At 42.3% G+C, this 18,917-nt stretch overlaps 1 protein-coding gene across 2 annotated transcripts in view; it reads right to left on the reverse strand.

Annotated features, from left to right (window-relative positions):
- TSPAN9 (tetraspanin 9) overlaps nt 1-18,917 on the reverse strand; it is a 490,638-nt gene that overhangs the window by 350,839 nt on the left and 120,882 nt on the right. For both annotated transcript variants that reach the window (XM_044281283.1, XM_044281282.1), the window contains exon 3: nt 5,018-5,057. The gene's annotated coding sequence lies outside the window, so the exon portion shown is untranslated. The remainder of the gene's footprint in view (nt 1-5,017; nt 5,058-18,917) is intronic.

Raw genomic sequence — 18,917 nt, forward strand, 5'->3', positions numbered from 1 at the left:
TAGCCAAAAGTCTGGTCAACACAATCCTCACCCTGATCCTCCTTTCTCCTACCATGGAGAGTCTTGCCTAAAAAGTGATCCCTCACTCGGATATTCCGAGGAACAATTTTCAGCGCCATTCCTTCATTTGGGTCTCTCGACAAGCCCACTTGAAGAGGGACATGGGATCTTGTGCACTGATTCCCAAACTCTTGAGCATCCACAATCACAAGAAGATGACGGTGGGGAACAGCAATTAGTGTTTCACGAGGTGGATGATGATGATGAGACACAGTTGCCAATAAGCCAACGGCAATTAGTGTCTCAAGAGGTTGATGATGAGGATGAGACACAGTTGTCAATAACTGAGGTTGTTGTTAGGTCAACAAGTCAGGAGGATGAGCAGAGTGAGGAAGTGGAAAAGGAGGTGGTGGACGATGAAGTCACTGACCCAACCTGGGAAGGTGGCAAGCCGAGCGAGGACAGCAGTACAGAGGGGGAGGGATCCACAGCACCGCAACAGGCTGGAAGAGGCAGTGGGGTAGCAAAAGGGAGAAGGCTGGCCACACCAAACAGGCCAGCAACTGTTCTCCGGAGCACACCCTTGCGGAAAGCTCCCTTGCCAAGGGGTAGGTGTTCTGCACTTTTTTGAGGAAAGTGTGGACGACAAAAGAATTGTAATTTTCAACCTGTGCCATACAAAAATGAGCGGGAGCGTGAACACTAACAACCTCACCACCACCAGCATGATCTGCCAGATGGCATCAAAGCACCGTAATAGGTGGGCCGAACGTCCGGGTCCAAAATCTGTGTCTGCGGGTCACACCACTGCCTCCTCTTCCCCTGTGTTATGTGTTGGCCAATCCCCTGTCGAAGGCGCAGGCCCGGATGTCTCCCGCCCTGCACCTGGACCGTTGCAAGCACCATCAGCGACCACATCCACTTCCGTGTCCCAGCACAGCGTACAAATATCCTTACATCAGGCATTTGAATGCAAGGGCAAATACCCAGCCACCCACCCACAGGCCATAGAACTAAATGCGCAACTTTCCAATTTACTGACCCTGGAAATGTTGCCACTTAGGCTTGTGGACACTAAGGCCTTCCGCAGCCTGATGTCGGCGGCCATCCCTCGTTACGCAGTCCCCAGCCGCCACTATTTTTCATGGTGTTCTGTGCCCGCCTTACACCAGCCTGTGTCCCGTAACATCACCCATGCCTTGACCAACGCAGTTACTGGAAAGGTCCACTTAACCACTGACACATGGACAAGTGCTTTTGGCCAGGGAGGCTACATTTCCCTGATGGCACACTGGGTGAACGTTGTGGATGCCAGGAGCGAGTCGAATCCTGAGATGGCACAGGTGCTGCCGACACCGAGGATTGCGGGCCCTAATTCCATCACGGTTTTCTCCACCACCTGCGCTAGTAGCTCCAACCCCCACTTCTCCTCCACCGCCTCCTCCTCCACCTCAGAATTATCCTCTTGCAGCACCAGTCAGCCATCACTGGGGTGGGGAAGTGGCAAGAGGCCGTGCTAAAGCTGATCTGCTTAGGTGACAAACAGCACACCAGAGCTGTGTCAGGGGATAAGAGACCAGACTGAGATGTGGCTCTCACCACTAAACCTAGAACCAGGCATGGTTGTGTCTGATAATGGCCGTAACTTGGTGGCGGCTTTGGAGCGCGGCAAGCTCACACACATCCCATGCCTAACCCACGTCTTCAATTTAGTGGTTCAGCGGTTTCTCAAAACATACCCCAATTTGACTCAGCTACTGCTGAAGTTGCCCTGCGTGTGTGCCCCAAATTGCTGATTACTGCCCCAAAGAAAGGTACTGGAACATCTGGTATGGGATTTCCTGACTATTTGACGCTATGACTATTTTTGCCCAGTGCTAGATTAGCAGAAATTCCAGAATGATAGAACTTTACTAAATATATATATGTTTCTTGCAACATCTGCAATGACGGTATAAATACGTTTTTCCAATGCCTGTTTTTTCATCCTCTTATATCAAAGCCTTTAAGCGTATCTATTTCACCCTATGAGAACATACTGCATCCTCCCAGCTGTCTCGACCTGTGTCTCTGCCTTTGTAGTTTGGGGGTTTGAGTGATCAGACAAACTGTGTGCGTTAATCCAGTCATTTGTCTAATAATACCACTATTTAGTAAATCACAGCGCAGATTCCTAGATACTGTTACCATATCACCATATGGCCCATGTCAGCCATTGAAATATAAGCTTTTGCAGAATTACAGGATCTGGTTTATGTTTATAGAATGTAGAAGGAAGACACATCTGAAGTATCTAAATGAGATATTTCATTTTGTCACATTCTCGTTTTCGTGTACATAGCCGATCCAGTTGTGAGCATATATCCATTTTGTCTTTAGCACCTGAACTACTATGATGAATGAGGGATGAGTAGTACAAACTAGGTACAATACATTTCTATTCAACCACTTGTACTTTTCATTCTGATCTCCCTGGTTCATGAAAAAAATGCTAGAGCTGCAGTGAAAACTGACTCACAGCTATATACACATTTTCATTGTGTTTATGCATCTAAATGAAAAAAAAAATGCTACTTTGCTTTCAGTCTTGTTTCAAAATATTCTACCGTTCTGTGTATACAGCTCCTATTCAGCCCTATATATTGCTTCTGTATGTAGATTGACCTAGATTTTGTTATCAAATGCCTAACCAGTGACATCATGTTCCTCAGTCCATAGGCCTAGGTGAAGCTATGTCCAATTCAAGTGAATGGAAAGCTCAGATATTCATGACCTATCCTGAGACTAGTCAGTCAATATCAAAATCTCAGACAACCCCTTTAACAAAAACCGGGGCACAGAGAATGGAGTAACACATGACAGCAGGATAAGACTACATACAGGGTCTGCAGTGTGTTACAATGGTCTGCATAGGAGCTGTATACATAAAACGGTGGGATAAAAAAAAAAATCAAAGTTGGCTGTTTTTGAGGAATATAACGATGGTAAAAAAAGGGATAGGAAGTGTTGGTTTAAGGGAAACGCAAATACATGTCAACTTAGATTTATAGAGTTAGGGTCTATGGTAAGCTCCTGTAGGTTTCGAGCTGTGGTACCTTTGGCCCACCAGCAGTGTAGGACTGGGGTGCCTAGGGCCCACCAGTAAAATTTATTTTGGGGGCCCACCGTATGGATACATTCAAATATTACCTTCTCACACAGCAGCAAGATGCTACCAGATGATTGAATATGGGGGTCCCTGCAGTGACTTTGAGAAGGTGGGTCCTGTGAAGAGGAGGACACTGGCAGCTTTCCTCTATAACTAGAAGTCATCTCAGCTCTGATCGTGTCTATAATAATACACTGGGGAGTTTGTTTAATAATTAGAGTTGACCCGAACCCAGACTTTTTCACTGAAGTTCGGGTTCGGTGTTCGGGTGATTTTTATTATTTTCCGTTATACAATGGGAAAATAATAGCATTCTTAAAACAGAATGCTAAATAAAATGTCTATTGAGGGTTTAAAAAAAATCACCTCTTCCACTTGATCGCGCAGCCGGTATCACAGGTCCTTTTGCAGGTACTGAAGAAAAGGAGATACCGGCTGCGCGATCAAGTGGATGAGGTGAGTTTTTTTTTTTTTTTTACCCCTCAATAGACATTTTATTTAGCATTCTGTTTTAAGAATGCTATTATTTTCCGTTATAGCCATGTTGTAACGGAAAATAATAAAGTGAAGTTCAGGTCCGCATTGACTTAAATGAGGTCCGGGTTAGGGGTGAAGTTCGGGTGAAGTTCGGGTCCCGAACCCTAACTTTGGTCTGAAGTTCGGTGGAACCCGAACTTCCACGGGTTCGCTCAACCCTATTAATAATCTATCTAGTTTTTTATATGAACATAGGCTGGTTAAGGTGCTGTACATTGAATATGTGTATATAGTGAAGTAAGTCTACTGTGTTATGTGCCACCTGTGCAGGGGGTGGGAGACTAGGGGCCCACCTTGCTTAGGGGCCCACCGGGGGATTCACCTGTACCCTTGTTGGCCAGTCCGAGCCTGCCCACCAGAAGCAATGTGCGCACCTTCAATCTATACATGACATATGCACAGTTGCTGCTATAGTTTATCAATCATGTAATACCTTTTTCATCTTGACTGGTTGGATATATTTCTTGTAGGCTCGTTGTCATAGATACAACAACACGTAAACTAGGTTTAGATCCCAGGCAGGGGTCGGGGTGGATTAGGTGGATTTAGTGTATAGCAATACTTTGGCCAAATACAGTCTTGCACGTATATAGACAGGCAATGGAAACTTGTGTATGAGGGAGATCTGTTACATTTGCCATATATATTACAGTACCGCATAACATGTTCTCCTGTCATAAACTATGCTCGCTATTTATCGCCATGTTTATATTAATATCTTGTGGCCAGCTTGGGTCATATAGCTTTACATGAAATTCAAGTGTAACTATCAACATAATAACAGACCCTTCCAATACAATCACCGCTCATTTATACAGAGCAAACACAATATAGACAGAAAATTCTAAAAATAAAGAATTTCAAATGCACAAACTATATAAAACACTAAATAAATACATAAAAAGAGAATTCATAAAAAACTGAAATTAATTTTTTTAAAAAAGGTCTGGATTCTCGCCTGTGCTGTCCTTTCCAGTTTTCCTCATGGAGGAGAAAACTGAAAATGAAGGAGAACAGATCCATCAAATGACAGACACCAAGGCACTGATGGATCCCACTGACTTGTCATGGAGTCCCTTGGGTGCCTGTCACTATTTTTTACAGCAATATATGACAGAATCTATTATGGAGGCTATAAACAGTGAATGCAGCCTCATATAAAATAAAAAGTGAAATAAAACGTGAAATTCACACACACAACCATGTTCTATAGAGTTTGCTTAGGGCTTGTTCACATCTGCATTGGAGGCTTCGTTCAGCTGTGTTATGTTCCACATTGTAAATGAAGCTGAGAACTACCAAGAACAGCGACACCACATTTATAGAACTTACCTGGGACAGTTCTTGTATGGTAGAGTCTTTCTTGATAAGTCTAAAAGAAAAAATGATATATTAAAACGGGTGAATAAACTGCAATCGATGATGAGGAACTATATGGCCTCATTCAGAGTAGACACATGGATTGTATTCGTGTTTAACCGTGTATAATGTGGGAGTGATACCTTCTATGGTTCACCCAAATTTAGATCACCATGGAGTTCTTTTTCTTGGTTTCTTAAGACAGACCAGGTATTCTAAACAGGTATCCCAAACAATCTAAGGGTGCTATAAGATCAGGGGAGAACTCATGGAGATGGTAGGCCACCTTGCAAAATCTGAAGGATCGATGACTACATGGGAGATAGATAGAAACATAGATAGATAAATAGATAGATATATACAGATACAGTAGAAAGAAGAATAGATAAAGTAGACATATAGACAGATAGAGTAGACAGGCAGACAGACGGGCAACCTCGCAAACTCTGAATGATCGATAACTACATGGGAGAAAGAAAGAAAGAAAGAGAGTATGTAGATACAGTAGATAGATAGACAGACAGAAGATTGATAGGGTCATTGCACACAGGGTGAAATTACAGTAGATCTTGCTCAGACCACTCATTGCATAAAAAGTGACAGGCAACATTTGGGTGTTTTCCACGGTGTACATGATACACGGCTGCCTGTATATTGATAGCTGAACTATACATATGCATCTGTGATATCTCAGACTGTGTACAGCAGAGGATCAGTGACTACTAAAACTCCTTTATAGATAAACCTACTAAATATTTCCAATGGGCTGTAATCAGGCTAATACTGAACAGACCAAAGCTACATGTCCTCTGTATGTCACAACGTAATTTAGGATGCAAGCATTCAACCCCAAACATTGATGCAGAATTAATAGGGATAGGGATAGACAGATATAAGACATAGCTAGATAGATAGATACATAGATAGATAGTGGGTTTTTGACTGATAGCTAATGTACAGTATATGGAGCACTTAAAGGGGTTTTCCAGTACTTAGATAGTGATGACCTATCCTTAGATCATCAATATCAGATAAGTGGGGTCAGGCGATCAGCTGTTTCCTACAGCTGGTTGGATCTACACAATGAACAGAAGGCTTGCATAGGAGCAGAGCTGCAGTACAGCAGCACGTGCTTCTGACTCCATCCACTATGACGGTTCCAGGGCTGATGACTGCCTGAAACAGCTAATTGGTGGGCTGTCAGACTCCCATCACTCTGATATTGGCCATCAATATTTAAGTACCAGAAAACCCTTCTAACTTTCTCTTGTTGACAGGACATGGGAAACAACCTGCCCCAGAGGCACCTGAAATCCTGGCATGGTTGGACAACGGGTCTGTTTATTTGGGATCTCCCAGCTTCAATATCACTACCAAGCTGAAGAAAACATGATTCCAATGCGTTAAGACAAACATATTTAATAGCCCATAATAGGATGCAATGATCAGATGACAGCTTCTGCCATACACAATCATCAATGAGAAGATGACAGCTCCTGCCATACACAATCATCAATGAGAAGGTGACAGCTCCTGCCGTGCACAGCCACCAATGATCAGATGACCGCTCCTGCCGTGCACAGCCACCAATGATCAGATGACAGATCCTTCCGTGCACAGCCACTAATGATCAGATGACAGATCCTGCCGTGCACAGCCACCAATGATCAGATGACAGATCCTGCCGTGCACAGCCACCAATGATCAGATGACAGATCCTGCCATGCACAGCCACCAATGATCAGATGACAGATCCTGCCGTGCACAGCCACCAATGATCAGATGACAGATCCTTCCGTGCACAGCCACCAATGATCAGATGACCGCTCCTGACGTGCACAGCCACGAATGATCAGATGACACATCCTGTCATGAACAGCTATAGTGCCTTCTTTTGTTCTAAAAAGTAGTATTATTACAGCCATATTGTATGAATTTTCAGAAAATAGAGAGATCTTGGCAGGAAGTTCTATAATACAAAGTCACCTGGTCAGCAATCTACTCTGAAGTCATCTACTGATAACTATTTAGACTACAAGACATGGGAGGTCTAAAGACTATGGTGAACTGCATAGAAATGGAGCTGAAACTAAGCCAGGACAAACAAATGCTCTACCCTCCGCCGGGACACATTCATCAACATGACTTACTCTATCGCATTTCCAATTTTTTCTCTCTTTTGAGATTGTAGATTAGGTGAAAACATTATGAAGATTCATGCTGCTCTGGCTCCTGTTAGTCAAAGTAATGCACTCCGGTAATAAAAGCAGCTTCAAAATGTACATTCTAAATACTGTGTCAAATGTTTTCCTAAATCACATAGTAAATGTATAGAAAAAAATCAAGGGCAAACAGAGAGGGGAGGGGAACCAAGTTAAAGTTATAATGTGCCCCTCTGTTTCTGCTCCATACGCTCATGTTCTGGCAAAGCATATGCCCAACTCCTTGCCCTTCTATCATTAGTAGGAGGCAACATTCAGGAACCCATTACGCCCATCTCCACCTCACAATTAGCTACTATAGCCGGGCTTTTGCAGATATAGGTTATGTATTGTATGTACTGTAGCAATGTGAACATTGAAGTGTTTTCCCCAGGCTCCGGTCCGGGACTTAGGGCATGCTCATGTCCAGGGATCCTATTTAATCCTGCTACTTGTTCTTGGGTGTGTCTCACTCTGGAGAGTGTGCAGACAGAGGCCTGGTGAGGCTCTGTCAGTGTGGTCTCAGATAAGCCAGGCTGAGGGGCCACGAGGCTATGCAATAGCCTGGACTTTGGGGGACTTGCACACAGAAGGCTGGAGTGGCTCTGTGTGGTCTGAGCCGGGAGGGCTGAGAGACCACTATCCCACAAGAGACCCTGGTGTGGGAGCAGCCTGGAGGTTGCTGAAGGTTGGGCTGGGAAAGCCGCATCTCATCACAGGTGTGAACTGTGCTACGCTTTAGGTGAGTCAGGGAAACCTATGTGTTTAGTTAGGGCCCAGACGGGCAAGGTATTTTATTTTGGCTTTGTGTGTTTTTGCTTTATGCCGTGTGCCACAATAAAGCACAGTTTGGCCCCTAAATCCTGGTTTCTGTGAAGAAGTGTGTTTTTGCAACCCCTGGAAAAGAGCTAATCCCCTACAGTACATACGACAGATAAAATCAGTGCTAAATCCATTCTTTTTTTTTGTCTCTTTTTTTTTTTGCAGTTTTGACACACTTTTTATGGGGAGTGTATGCTTCAATCCAAATCTGCATTTCAGTTTACAGTTTTTTGCCAGTTTTTCCTTGACATTTTCCATGTTGAAAAAAAATCTAAAAATAATAATATTTATTTATATAGTGCCACCATATTACGCATCGCTTTACAAATTCATAGGGTAGCAAGTGCTGCTTCCCCCTGAAATGAATAGGAGGCTGTTTGGAGGCAGGTTTTGGCGCTGATTCTGCAGGGAACACAAGCCAAAATCAGCACCACAAAATCTTTGTGAATGGGCTCTCACCTTTCCCATGGAAAGGTGGATGGGCCAAACCAAGTGAGTACCAGAGAGTCCTTTGGTGGACCTAGGCTTTGCCATATTAATGGGCCTCAAAGGTCCAACAGAAGACAAGCACATTTTCGCTACCACTAGGGTTTTTTTCTTATGGTAGCTTAACAATTAACCTACTTTAGGTCCTACATTAGGCTATTGCTGGCTGAACCAACAATCTAATGTGTAAGGGAAACTCCCAACAATCCACTGATGATGAAGTAGGGGAAAAAAAGGATTGAGCACATTGAAGTTCAATGCTCTATTGTTTTGTTCTCTCTGAAGCTAAACCATCCACTAGAAGTGTCAGACAGCGACTTTTCTCCTCTTTCCACTTAGAAAGCGCATATGCAATGACCCAGTAGATCACTGTTAAAGGTTAATTGTTTGCTAAAAGCTGAATGTTGTGTTTTAATGTTAAAAGCACTTATCTCTCTTTGCACTATATATTAGGAGCATCTTCCGGCAAGCCCTGCACCAGAATGAAATCTATGGCAGCTTGGAGCTACTATAGATTTTCCATATCCATTTACACCCTGTCAGCATAGAAACGCCACTTGTGACAAAATTTGTCACAAGTGGTGTTTAAAAAGTCGCATTGTAACTTTTTTTCACCACATAGGCAGCACAAGATAATAAATCTCCCCCTATGTATTCCAAATAGTTGTGTATGGACATAAAACAGTTAGCACTGGCCGTCTTTGTTAGGTTGCCGGCAGGTCCGGTCTCCTCTAGTTAGTGTGAGTGTCTAGTCAGAGAAGCTAGAGACAAGACCAACATGTGTGAGCTCTTGCTAAGTAGGCCCAAAGTGGATTCAGCCAGTAAGACACTTCTCATTTATGGCATTAATGCTTTACTGTTTGTGGAAAGGGTTAATTGTCTATGGCACCCACCACACTTCGAGAGGGACTGGCCATCTGAATCTAAGACCCATCAGCCTAGAAATTGCAGAAAGAGTCAATGAAGATGGAATTGCATATCTGCGGTTATTTAGATGTGTGAACGTAGAGTGAGACTAAGGGTGGACTATTACTACCATCATTGTTAGTACACAACTATTGGGAGAGTGCTACTCTGTAACATACCTCCAAACTGTATCTTTGCTACTGAATGAACTACTATTCCCATTATCTGTTCAACAAAGAGAAACTTTATTTATTGCAACTACACTGGGCCTGGTCAACTCTCCACTGTTCACCTGCTCTCAAACTACCTGACCTCATGTCATGCACCAGGACAAACATTCAATCAAAGGTACCCCAACTACCACCAGACAGGAGCCACAAAGAGTCAAAGAGTGCCCCAAGGGAAGAAAGGGTGCCTTATTAATTCGCTGCTGCCCAGGCCCAGGGAGTGCTAGAGTGAGGACTTCCACACTGAACCACTACTACTCCTATCAGTGCCAATACCACTCCCATCTTCCTCACAGCTTTTCCCCTGTGGGTCAATGCACATGCACAATCAAACTGTGCATGTATGTTTATGGGGATATGGGGAGGGATAGCTGTCAGCCCAAATTGTGGTTCATTGAAAACTATTGAAGGTGTATGGGCACCTTTAGACTTTATTTACCCCTGGGCATCTCCCTCCATGTGCCAACAGCACAGGAACACAGCCTATCTGTGCCTTGACCTAACAATAGCTGTTTATGCTAATATATCTCATAGGCCATTGAGGTGGGGGTGGTGAGGCGCACTCCTCGATTACACTATTAGTCTATCTATTAGTCTATCTATTGCTTTAATTCATGTAACTTCTCATGGTGTTTGTCACCATGAACTCTCCATCACTGGATTTGTAATTGGTCTTCAGCCCCCAATGGACTCTCTAAAGCTTTGCAGGTCTTGTAATTTTATCATAGTTTGTGATGACATCACCACTCCTTGACACAAGCCGGATGTTGAAGACAGGGGGGGATTGGTAAGAAAAATATCTGTGGAAATCGTTCCAGGGAGGTTGTTTTTTTTTTTTTTTGTGGTGGATCAGGAAATTCTCATTTCTAGGCATCTTCTTCAATTTGTTGTAATTATATTTAAAATACAACCAATTTAGTTAGACTGATCAATTCAGTATCTAAATGAAACCACTCCAGAGGAATACATAGGCTCTCCTCAGTAATATGTTTCAAAGTAAAAATCACAGCTATCTATAATCACTGCTAAGGGATGCTACATATGGCTTTCACTGAAGGGATTGTGCAGCCTATCTATATTGATAACCTTTCCTCAGGAGAGATCATGAATATATTATTAGCGGGGGTTCAACAACCGGCACTCCAGCCGATCAGCTGTTTCATGAGGAGGCGGAGCTCCATGCTAGCGCTGCTTTCTCTATATTACACTGCCTGTCGTCTCCCATGTAATTACAAGTACTCGCTCCATTCAAGTGAACTAATATAGTCAGTAACTACACTCCACACCCGAGACAAGATGCAGTGTAATGAAGAGGAAGTAGCACTTGCATGGAGCACCGCCTCCTCTTCAAACAGCTAATCGGTGGGGGTACCGGGTGTCAGACCCCTCCGATCATATATTGATGACCTGTCCTGAGGATGGGTCACCAATACAAACAGGCTGCACAACCTCTTTAACTAAATTAGAGCTGTACACAGTTGTTTACAGATAAGCTACGTAGTGGAGAAGACCTCAAGTATATTAAAGGAACCAGCTGATTTGGACTTATTTCTCTGTCTGTGAGCAGCATGTAATAGGCAAGGAGGAGCTAAGCAGACTGATATGTAGCTTTTTGGTAAAACATATCACCATAATTTTTTTATTTTGCTGATCATTCATAGCTTATGAATCCAGCGGGAATGAGTAGGACCGCCCCTTGACTCATAACCTCAAAGTGGTAGGTTCATATATGAATAAAATGCAAGTTAGGCTACATTCACACGAACGTTGTGTTTTGCAGACCGCACATGTAGCGGCTATCATAGAAAATTCCTATTCTTGTCCGCAATTGCAGACAAGAATAGGACATGTTCTATTTTTTTTGCGGGCCCGCGGCATGGAGCAACATGGTGTCTTGTCCGCATCTTTTGAGGCCCCATAGAAATAAATGGGTCCGCACCCGTTCTACAAAATTGCGGAACGGATGCAGACTCATTCATACGGTTGTGTAAATGTAGCCTTATACTATGTCTTTTACTACAAAACTTTATATCATTCTGCTCAGTTCCTCCTGCTCAATAAAATTATGCCTACAGATTAAACAAAATGTTCAATGTGACATGTTCCCTTTAAGAAAATGGTCCAAATCATTTATGAACCTGGTTTTTAAGACAGTAACCTTATTGGTAGATACAGTTTAAGAAAGTAGATTAAAACTACTAGCACTTTGCAAATTAAAAGAGCACAGAAATACACACACGTGACGTTGCTGAATGCACTGGTTAGGACTGTCTGTGTTGTTGGTGCACTGAGAGCAGAAAATGCTGCAGTAAGTTATTTGGCAGTCCCATGTAGGACATCACGCAAAATAACACTCAGTCCTGGTATATCGGTATCTCTTGATGGACTAGCCCCCAGTTGACCATCCCTATCTCATATCTACAGTTAGTTCCTGTAATATACAGAGCTTTTTTCTCTGTTACCTTCAAAGAGACACCAGATGCATGGGATGATTCAGGAAGTGCTGAATGGAACATTGCACACAGGACCGGTAGTAACTTCTATTTAAGTCATGGCCAGTTACAGTCGGCACAGTACATGATGAAACTCCATCTCTGCATTGGATAAAAGCTGAGATCTTATCCAAAGCTCTATGGCTCCCAAGGCTGCATTTGGTAAAGTGGCTACTAAAGAGAGTAATAGATAAAAAGTTTGGGCCACAATTTTCATATTTACATAAGATAGGAAAAGATACATGTCCTTCAGGTTCTGCCAGAGCCCTGACCCCACCTGAGCTAAGATGTAGTACATGTGACAGTTGTCTTGCTTTTATAAAAAAATAAAGGGAATGTGGTGCCTGCTGGACTCCCATGGCCTGTCATTCTGTTGATCAGAAAAGATCCACGGGCTTAAAGGTGTATTTCAGCCAGAATCTGTGCTTGGCTGTTTCTGTCAGTGTCATAGGCTATGAATGGAGTGGCAGAGCACAAGCTTGACTACTGCCCCATTCAAACTCCTAGTAACAGTCTTGGGGTTCTCCATTCTGCCAAGTGGTAGGAACCCACCAACCTAGCATTTATTTTCCTTCCAGTAGATAGGCGAGATCCTTTTACCTCGAATTACCCTTTAATTCCCCACCAAATAAGTGGTAGGAACCCACCAACCTAGCATTTATTTTCCTTCCAGTAGATAGGCGAGATCCTTTTAGCTCAAATTACCCTTTAACTCCCCACTAAATAAACTATGATGGCTTATCTTAAAAATAGACCGTAAATTGTATGCTCCTGAAAATGCCAATTAACTCTTATAAAGTCCCCCCAACCTTCTACTTGTTGGCAGTTTTTAGATTTGGGGTTTAGAGGTTATTTTTATATACTTTTGGGTGCCAACTAATAAAGAAACCAATACAGTATTGTGAATATTAACTCTTTATGGCTCCTGGACAACTCCTATGTCAGTGATATACACTATCATGGACACATACTGTAGGTTCATGACAAGTTCATAGTGTTAAATTTAGTTTCAGATTATCAGCAATGTCCTCATGGAGGATTTACAACCATTAGATGGAATGTATATTTATGGCTCCAAACTGGAGCCCTAACAATAGGCATAAAGTATATACAGAGGACAAGATAGGTATGTGTTATTTACTTCGGCACCATTGGCAACATACAACACAACATTTCCAAAGTAATTTTTCCATAAGAAGACTACCCAAGGTCTAGCTTGGAGCTATCTTTTCCAGGCTGTGTATCTAGTCCTGCTGTCAGAAAGTGCCTATGCTGGATCTTCATATACATATGGAGACCAGCATAGTCTCCACCCATCTAGTGGAAGGATGCTGACACATAATGATGATGTCACCAGGTCTGACCGACGGAGAACCAATGTCCAAATTCTTCATTCCTGACCATATTCCTAATCCTAGAGGTATTATCATTGCATAAGAGGTGTTTAGCACTGTTGCCTTGAAACACTAAAATCCTGGGTTCAAATCAGACCAGAAGCAACATCTGCATGGAGTTTAGAAGCAACATCTGCATGTTCTCTTCATGTTTGGGTGGCTTTCCTCATGGATTTCTGATTTTGTCCCACACCTATTGTCCAGACAAATTACTATAGAGTAATTAGATTGCGAGTCTCCTTGGGGAAAGTTAGGCGAAATAGATCAAAGTTTCCATCCTGTGCCCTAGCCCTATATCTACATGCTTTAAACAGGGCAGAAAAACTGGTTGGCACCACTCTTGTCAAATGGGGAGCATGCCTAGCCCTTTGTATTGGGGAGAGGAACTAATGTGACAGATAATGATCTCCATACAATATTGTGGTATATGTTAGTGATGCAAATAAATAATTACATGTCAATGCATTCTCTTTTTTCTGAATGCATTCTGGGATATTACAGTAATTGTACTATGGTGCATGCAGTGGATCATGTGAATTAGCTACAAGAATTAATAAATATTTTACATTTCCACAAAGACAAAATGTTAAAAAGAAAAATAGAAGAAAAAAAAAAGTCTTGTCCCTTGTCACTCCTGAATAGATTTGCTTAGGTTATAGTCTTTTAATTCCAGTACTTAGCCACTGAAATGCAGCTAAAGACTATGAATACAGCAGGCATCTCTGCCAGGATTAGCATATTAAGGAAAATTATGAGCTAACCTGTCGAATATGAGGTGATGGGGTCTGGGATCCAAAATGCTCCAATATAAATCAATTTAATTTGTGGTCACTATCACATTTGTGCAATTACCTTAAAATACTTCACCTTGGTCCTGGTTTTAATGTGAATTAATTAGGAAGCACTTGGCTGTGATAGCGCAGTCGGACACTTCAATTAATAATGTGTGAACAAATCATCTGGAAGGCGGGGGAGGGGTGGCCTAGCGTACTCTGAAGATTTCATTATAGGAATCAGGTAAAGGACAAACACGACTATTATCTGCTGATAGGAATCATTTGGAGATACCTGAGCTGGAAGATGTTCCTCTACTGTTTAATGAATATTAGAAACTTCCAGGACTATTCAGTACTGATCAGGAGAGTCAAGAGGTTGTCTAGTCTTATAAGGTAAAGCTTAATTATTGTAAGGACTTAATTTACATATAGGCACAGTGGGCCTCTGCCTACAGATGGCCCCTGAGGAATCTACATATGAATATGATAATTAGAAGATTACACTTGTATGGGAGAGAAGATGACACCTAAGAAGAGGCAGAGGGTGCTAGATGTTGTGAGAGGCGGATGGACAATCTGTGCCTACAGTCTCTGAGATTTCAGTACTGCTCACTGTAAAATTTACATGGGATTTTGGAAATTAGATGTGGGCAAAATGGTACTAAGGAGGAAATTTATCATCCCCGTAGGCTGTGTTTTTGACATGAAAAAAAACATGGTTGTGTGACTTTTAAAACACCATTGCAGCTAAATCTAGTCACAACTGGTGTTTTTACACCTCCCCCTTGTCCGAAAAGGGGGCATGAAGAGGGCAGGGTTCGGGCAGGGCCATCAACTTCAACACATTCATCATCATTTACACACTGACTTAAAAGATGACTGAAATCTGGAGTAGAGCTGGAGTAGATTTCATTCTGCTGAACAGACTGCCGTAGGAGGCATTTTATTTAATAAGAGGTCTAAGCCTTGTCATAAATGAAATGCCTCGTCTGGCCAGCGCAGGCCCTATCAGATGGACACAGCACATGCTGGTCATGATAAATCAAGGCCAAAGTTCTCCATTCCCAGGGGGATGAGAATATAGTGGATTTAACCAGGGTCAGACGCTAGGCCCATTTTAATCTTTGTTTTACGTGTGTCCTTGCTCCATCTATGGCAGTATAATCATCAGAGCTATCATGCATTTGTCCCTATAGTGCTAGTATTCTTCTATGCCAGTCTGAGTTACAGAAATTCAAGAATTGAGACCCCAATGAAATTGTTACCTCTACAACCCCAAAGTTGATCTGTTGCATCAGTCGCAAATACTATGGCTGCTTAGAAATGATTAAAGGGCTTCTGTACTTTGTTTTAACTGATGATCTATCCTATGGATAGATCATCAGCATCTGATCGGCAGGGGTCCGACACCTGGGACCCCCGCCAATCAGCTGTTTGAAAAGGCAGTGGCGCTCCAGCAGCACCGCGGCCTTCTCGCTGTTTATAACTAGCTGTGTATCAACTAGCGTGGGCGGGGCTAAGTTCTGTTCACTTCAATGGAGCTTAGCCCCGACCACGCTAGTTGATACTAGTCGTGACGTCACTGGGCCAGCGGTAAACAGTGAGAAGGCTGTGGCGCTGCTGGAGCGCCGCTGCTTTCTCAAACAGCTGATCAGTGGGGATATTGAGTGTCGGACCCCCGCCGGTCAGATGCTGATGATCTATCCAGAGGATAGATCATCAGTTAAAACAAAGTGCAGAACCCCTTTAAATATAGCAAGGTTATTGTTTCAGATAGTCTCATTGCCTTCATAATCTGTGTGCCTATCAGCAGCATACTACATGGGAAGAGGGAGTCTATGTACTGTAGCTGCCACTAGCTGCATACACCAAGAATGGTTTACCGTGTGACTTTGAATGAGTCATATCAGCTGGTATGTCAGGCGTGCATCTCTTGGCGCAGTGACAATGATAAGTCATATATGCATATGCTGGCTACGTTTCTAACAAGTGATGCTTTTCTACTGGGTTTGACGCATCTTTCTGAGAAATGTATGTATATTCCTAAAAATCTAATCTGAAAATTGATATTCACAATTGTAATTGTAGGTGCAAAACAAAGTTTGCACCCTTAGCATTAGGGCAGTGGGAATGATAGAGAGCGGAGGCAGTCACCTAAGGATACGGTGTGATAGTATATTCCATACCTCTTTGGTTCATAACAGGGTCAGAGTGTTAAGTGTTCATGGTTCACATTCTTGATCTAATATCAAATATCCTGGGAATGGTGACAGTATTTGCATTCTGTAACACGAACCACCATGGAAATAGGAATTTATTCACATATAGACTGTAACTTCTCCTGTGACCTAAGTACCATCTTGTTAACTCTTACAGTGATAGGGCATGGTTGGCATGTTATCTATGAGTAGGTAGAAAAATGTATTTATTATTTATCTATCTAGCATTCAGAAAGTCTTCAGACACTCTCACTTTTTTCACATTTTGTTTTGTTGTGGCCTTCTACTTAAATACAATTTTAAAAAATCCAAGTTTTCCCCCATCATTCTGCACTCAATATCCAATAGTGAGAAAGTGAAAACATAATTTTAGAAATTTTTGTAAATTTATTAAAAAGGAAAAACAAAATTTTCACCTTGCCATAAGTATTTAGACCTTGAAATTTAGCTCTGGGGCCGTCTCTTGATCATCTTTGAAATGTTTCACCTTAATTGGAGTCCACCTGTGGTAAATTCAGTTGGTTGGACATGATTTGGATAAACAGACTCCTATCTATACAAGGTCTCACAGCTGACAATGCATATCAGATCAAAAACCAAACCATGATGAGGAAAGAACTGCCATTAGAGCTCAAAGTCAGGATTGTGTGGAGGTTCAGATTTGGATAAGGGGACAAAAAAATTGCTGCACTGCTGCACAGTGGCCTCCATAATTCTTAAATGGATGGCAGATGTCTGGAACGACCAGGACTCCTCCTAGAGCTGGAGACCCCACCAAACTAAGTAATCAGGGGAGAATGGCCTTGGTAAGAAAGGTGACCAAGAACCCAACAGTCAATCTGAATGAGCTCCAAAGATCCTGTCTGCAGATGGGAGAAACTTCTAGAAGGTCAACTATCACTGCAGCACTCTACAAATTTGGGCTTTATGGCAGACTATAAATCACTGCCTAGTAGTTTTTCTTTGACACGCATACCCAATCTATCTTACATTCAGTGATTTTTATGGCAGACTATCCAGAAAGAAGACTCTCCTCAGTAAACGATACATGAAAGCCTGCCTGGAGTTTGCAAAAATATACCTAAATGATTCTCAGATTGTGAGAAACTAGAATCTCTGGTCTGATTAAACTAAGATTGAACTTTTTGGCCTCAATTCTAAGTGTCATGTCTGGAGGAAACCAGGCACTACTCATTACCTACTCAATACCGTCCCTACAGTCAAGCATGGTGGCAGAATTATGGTATAGGGGTGTTTTCAGTAGCTGGGACAGGAGACTGGTCATGGTTAAGGGGAAGCTAAATAGAACAAAGTATAAAGATATTCATAATGAAAACTTGATCCAGAATGCTCTGGACCTGAGACTGAGTCAAAGGTTCACCTTTCAATAAAACAATGACCCTAAACACATAGCTAAGACAACAGTGCCCTAGGGACAACTATGTGAATGTCCTTAGAGTGGCCCAGCCAGAGCCCTGACTTGAACCCAATTGAACATCTCTGGAGAGACCTGAAAATTGTCCCCACCTGACCTGACAGAGCTTGAGAGGCTCTGCAGAGAAGAATATCAGAAAATCCCCAAATCCAGGTGTGCAAACCTTGTGGCATCATATCCAAGAAGACTGGAGGCTGTAATCGCTGCCAAAGGTGCTTCAACTAAGTCCTGAGTAAAAGGTCTGAACACTTATGTTAATGCAAGATTTTAGTTTTTCCTTTCCAATAAATTTGTTAAGATTTAGAACTTTCTGTTTTCACGTTCTCATTAGGGGGCATTGAATGCAGAATAATTGAGAAAAACTCAAATGTATTTATTTTTATATTTTAGCACAAGGCTGCAGCATAAAATGTTAAAAAAGACAAAGTGTCTGATCCAAATGCATGGTATCTGCCTGTCTATCAATCAATCATATATTTTATGCAAGCTAAAAATCATTGCTTGCCAGTGGCAGATTGTGCCGTCTAATCAAGCTCTGTTTCTGGCAAATAATGGGACAGTATGGGGACGCGCGATGGCATTAGTCAGCGCTCCTCCCTATACTGTAAAGAAGATCACTGTATGTAATTGCAGTGGTCTCCTTCACTGACAAACAAGCGTTTGTCGGAAAGGAACACTTCGCATCAATCGAAATGTTCATCTGCTAGTCTAATATTAGCCCTATGTGTCCACTGTCTGCATTTTAAACAAGATTAATAAATCTGCCCCCGTGTCTTTGTACTGCATTTATCCTACACTTAGCCACAGAATAAAAAGTGGCTGCTCCAGAGTAATGTAGAAGTCAATTATTGGATTTTAAAGATTATTTCACGCCAAATGTCACTGACTCACCCCTTTATCATGTGAATCAAAAAG

The sequence above is a fragment of the Bufo gargarizans genome, chromosome 2 (assembly GCF_014858855.1).
Source record: "Bufo gargarizans isolate SCDJY-AF-19 chromosome 2, ASM1485885v1, whole genome shotgun sequence".
Lineage (NCBI taxonomy): Eukaryota > Metazoa > Chordata > Amphibia > Anura > Bufonidae > Bufo > Bufo gargarizans.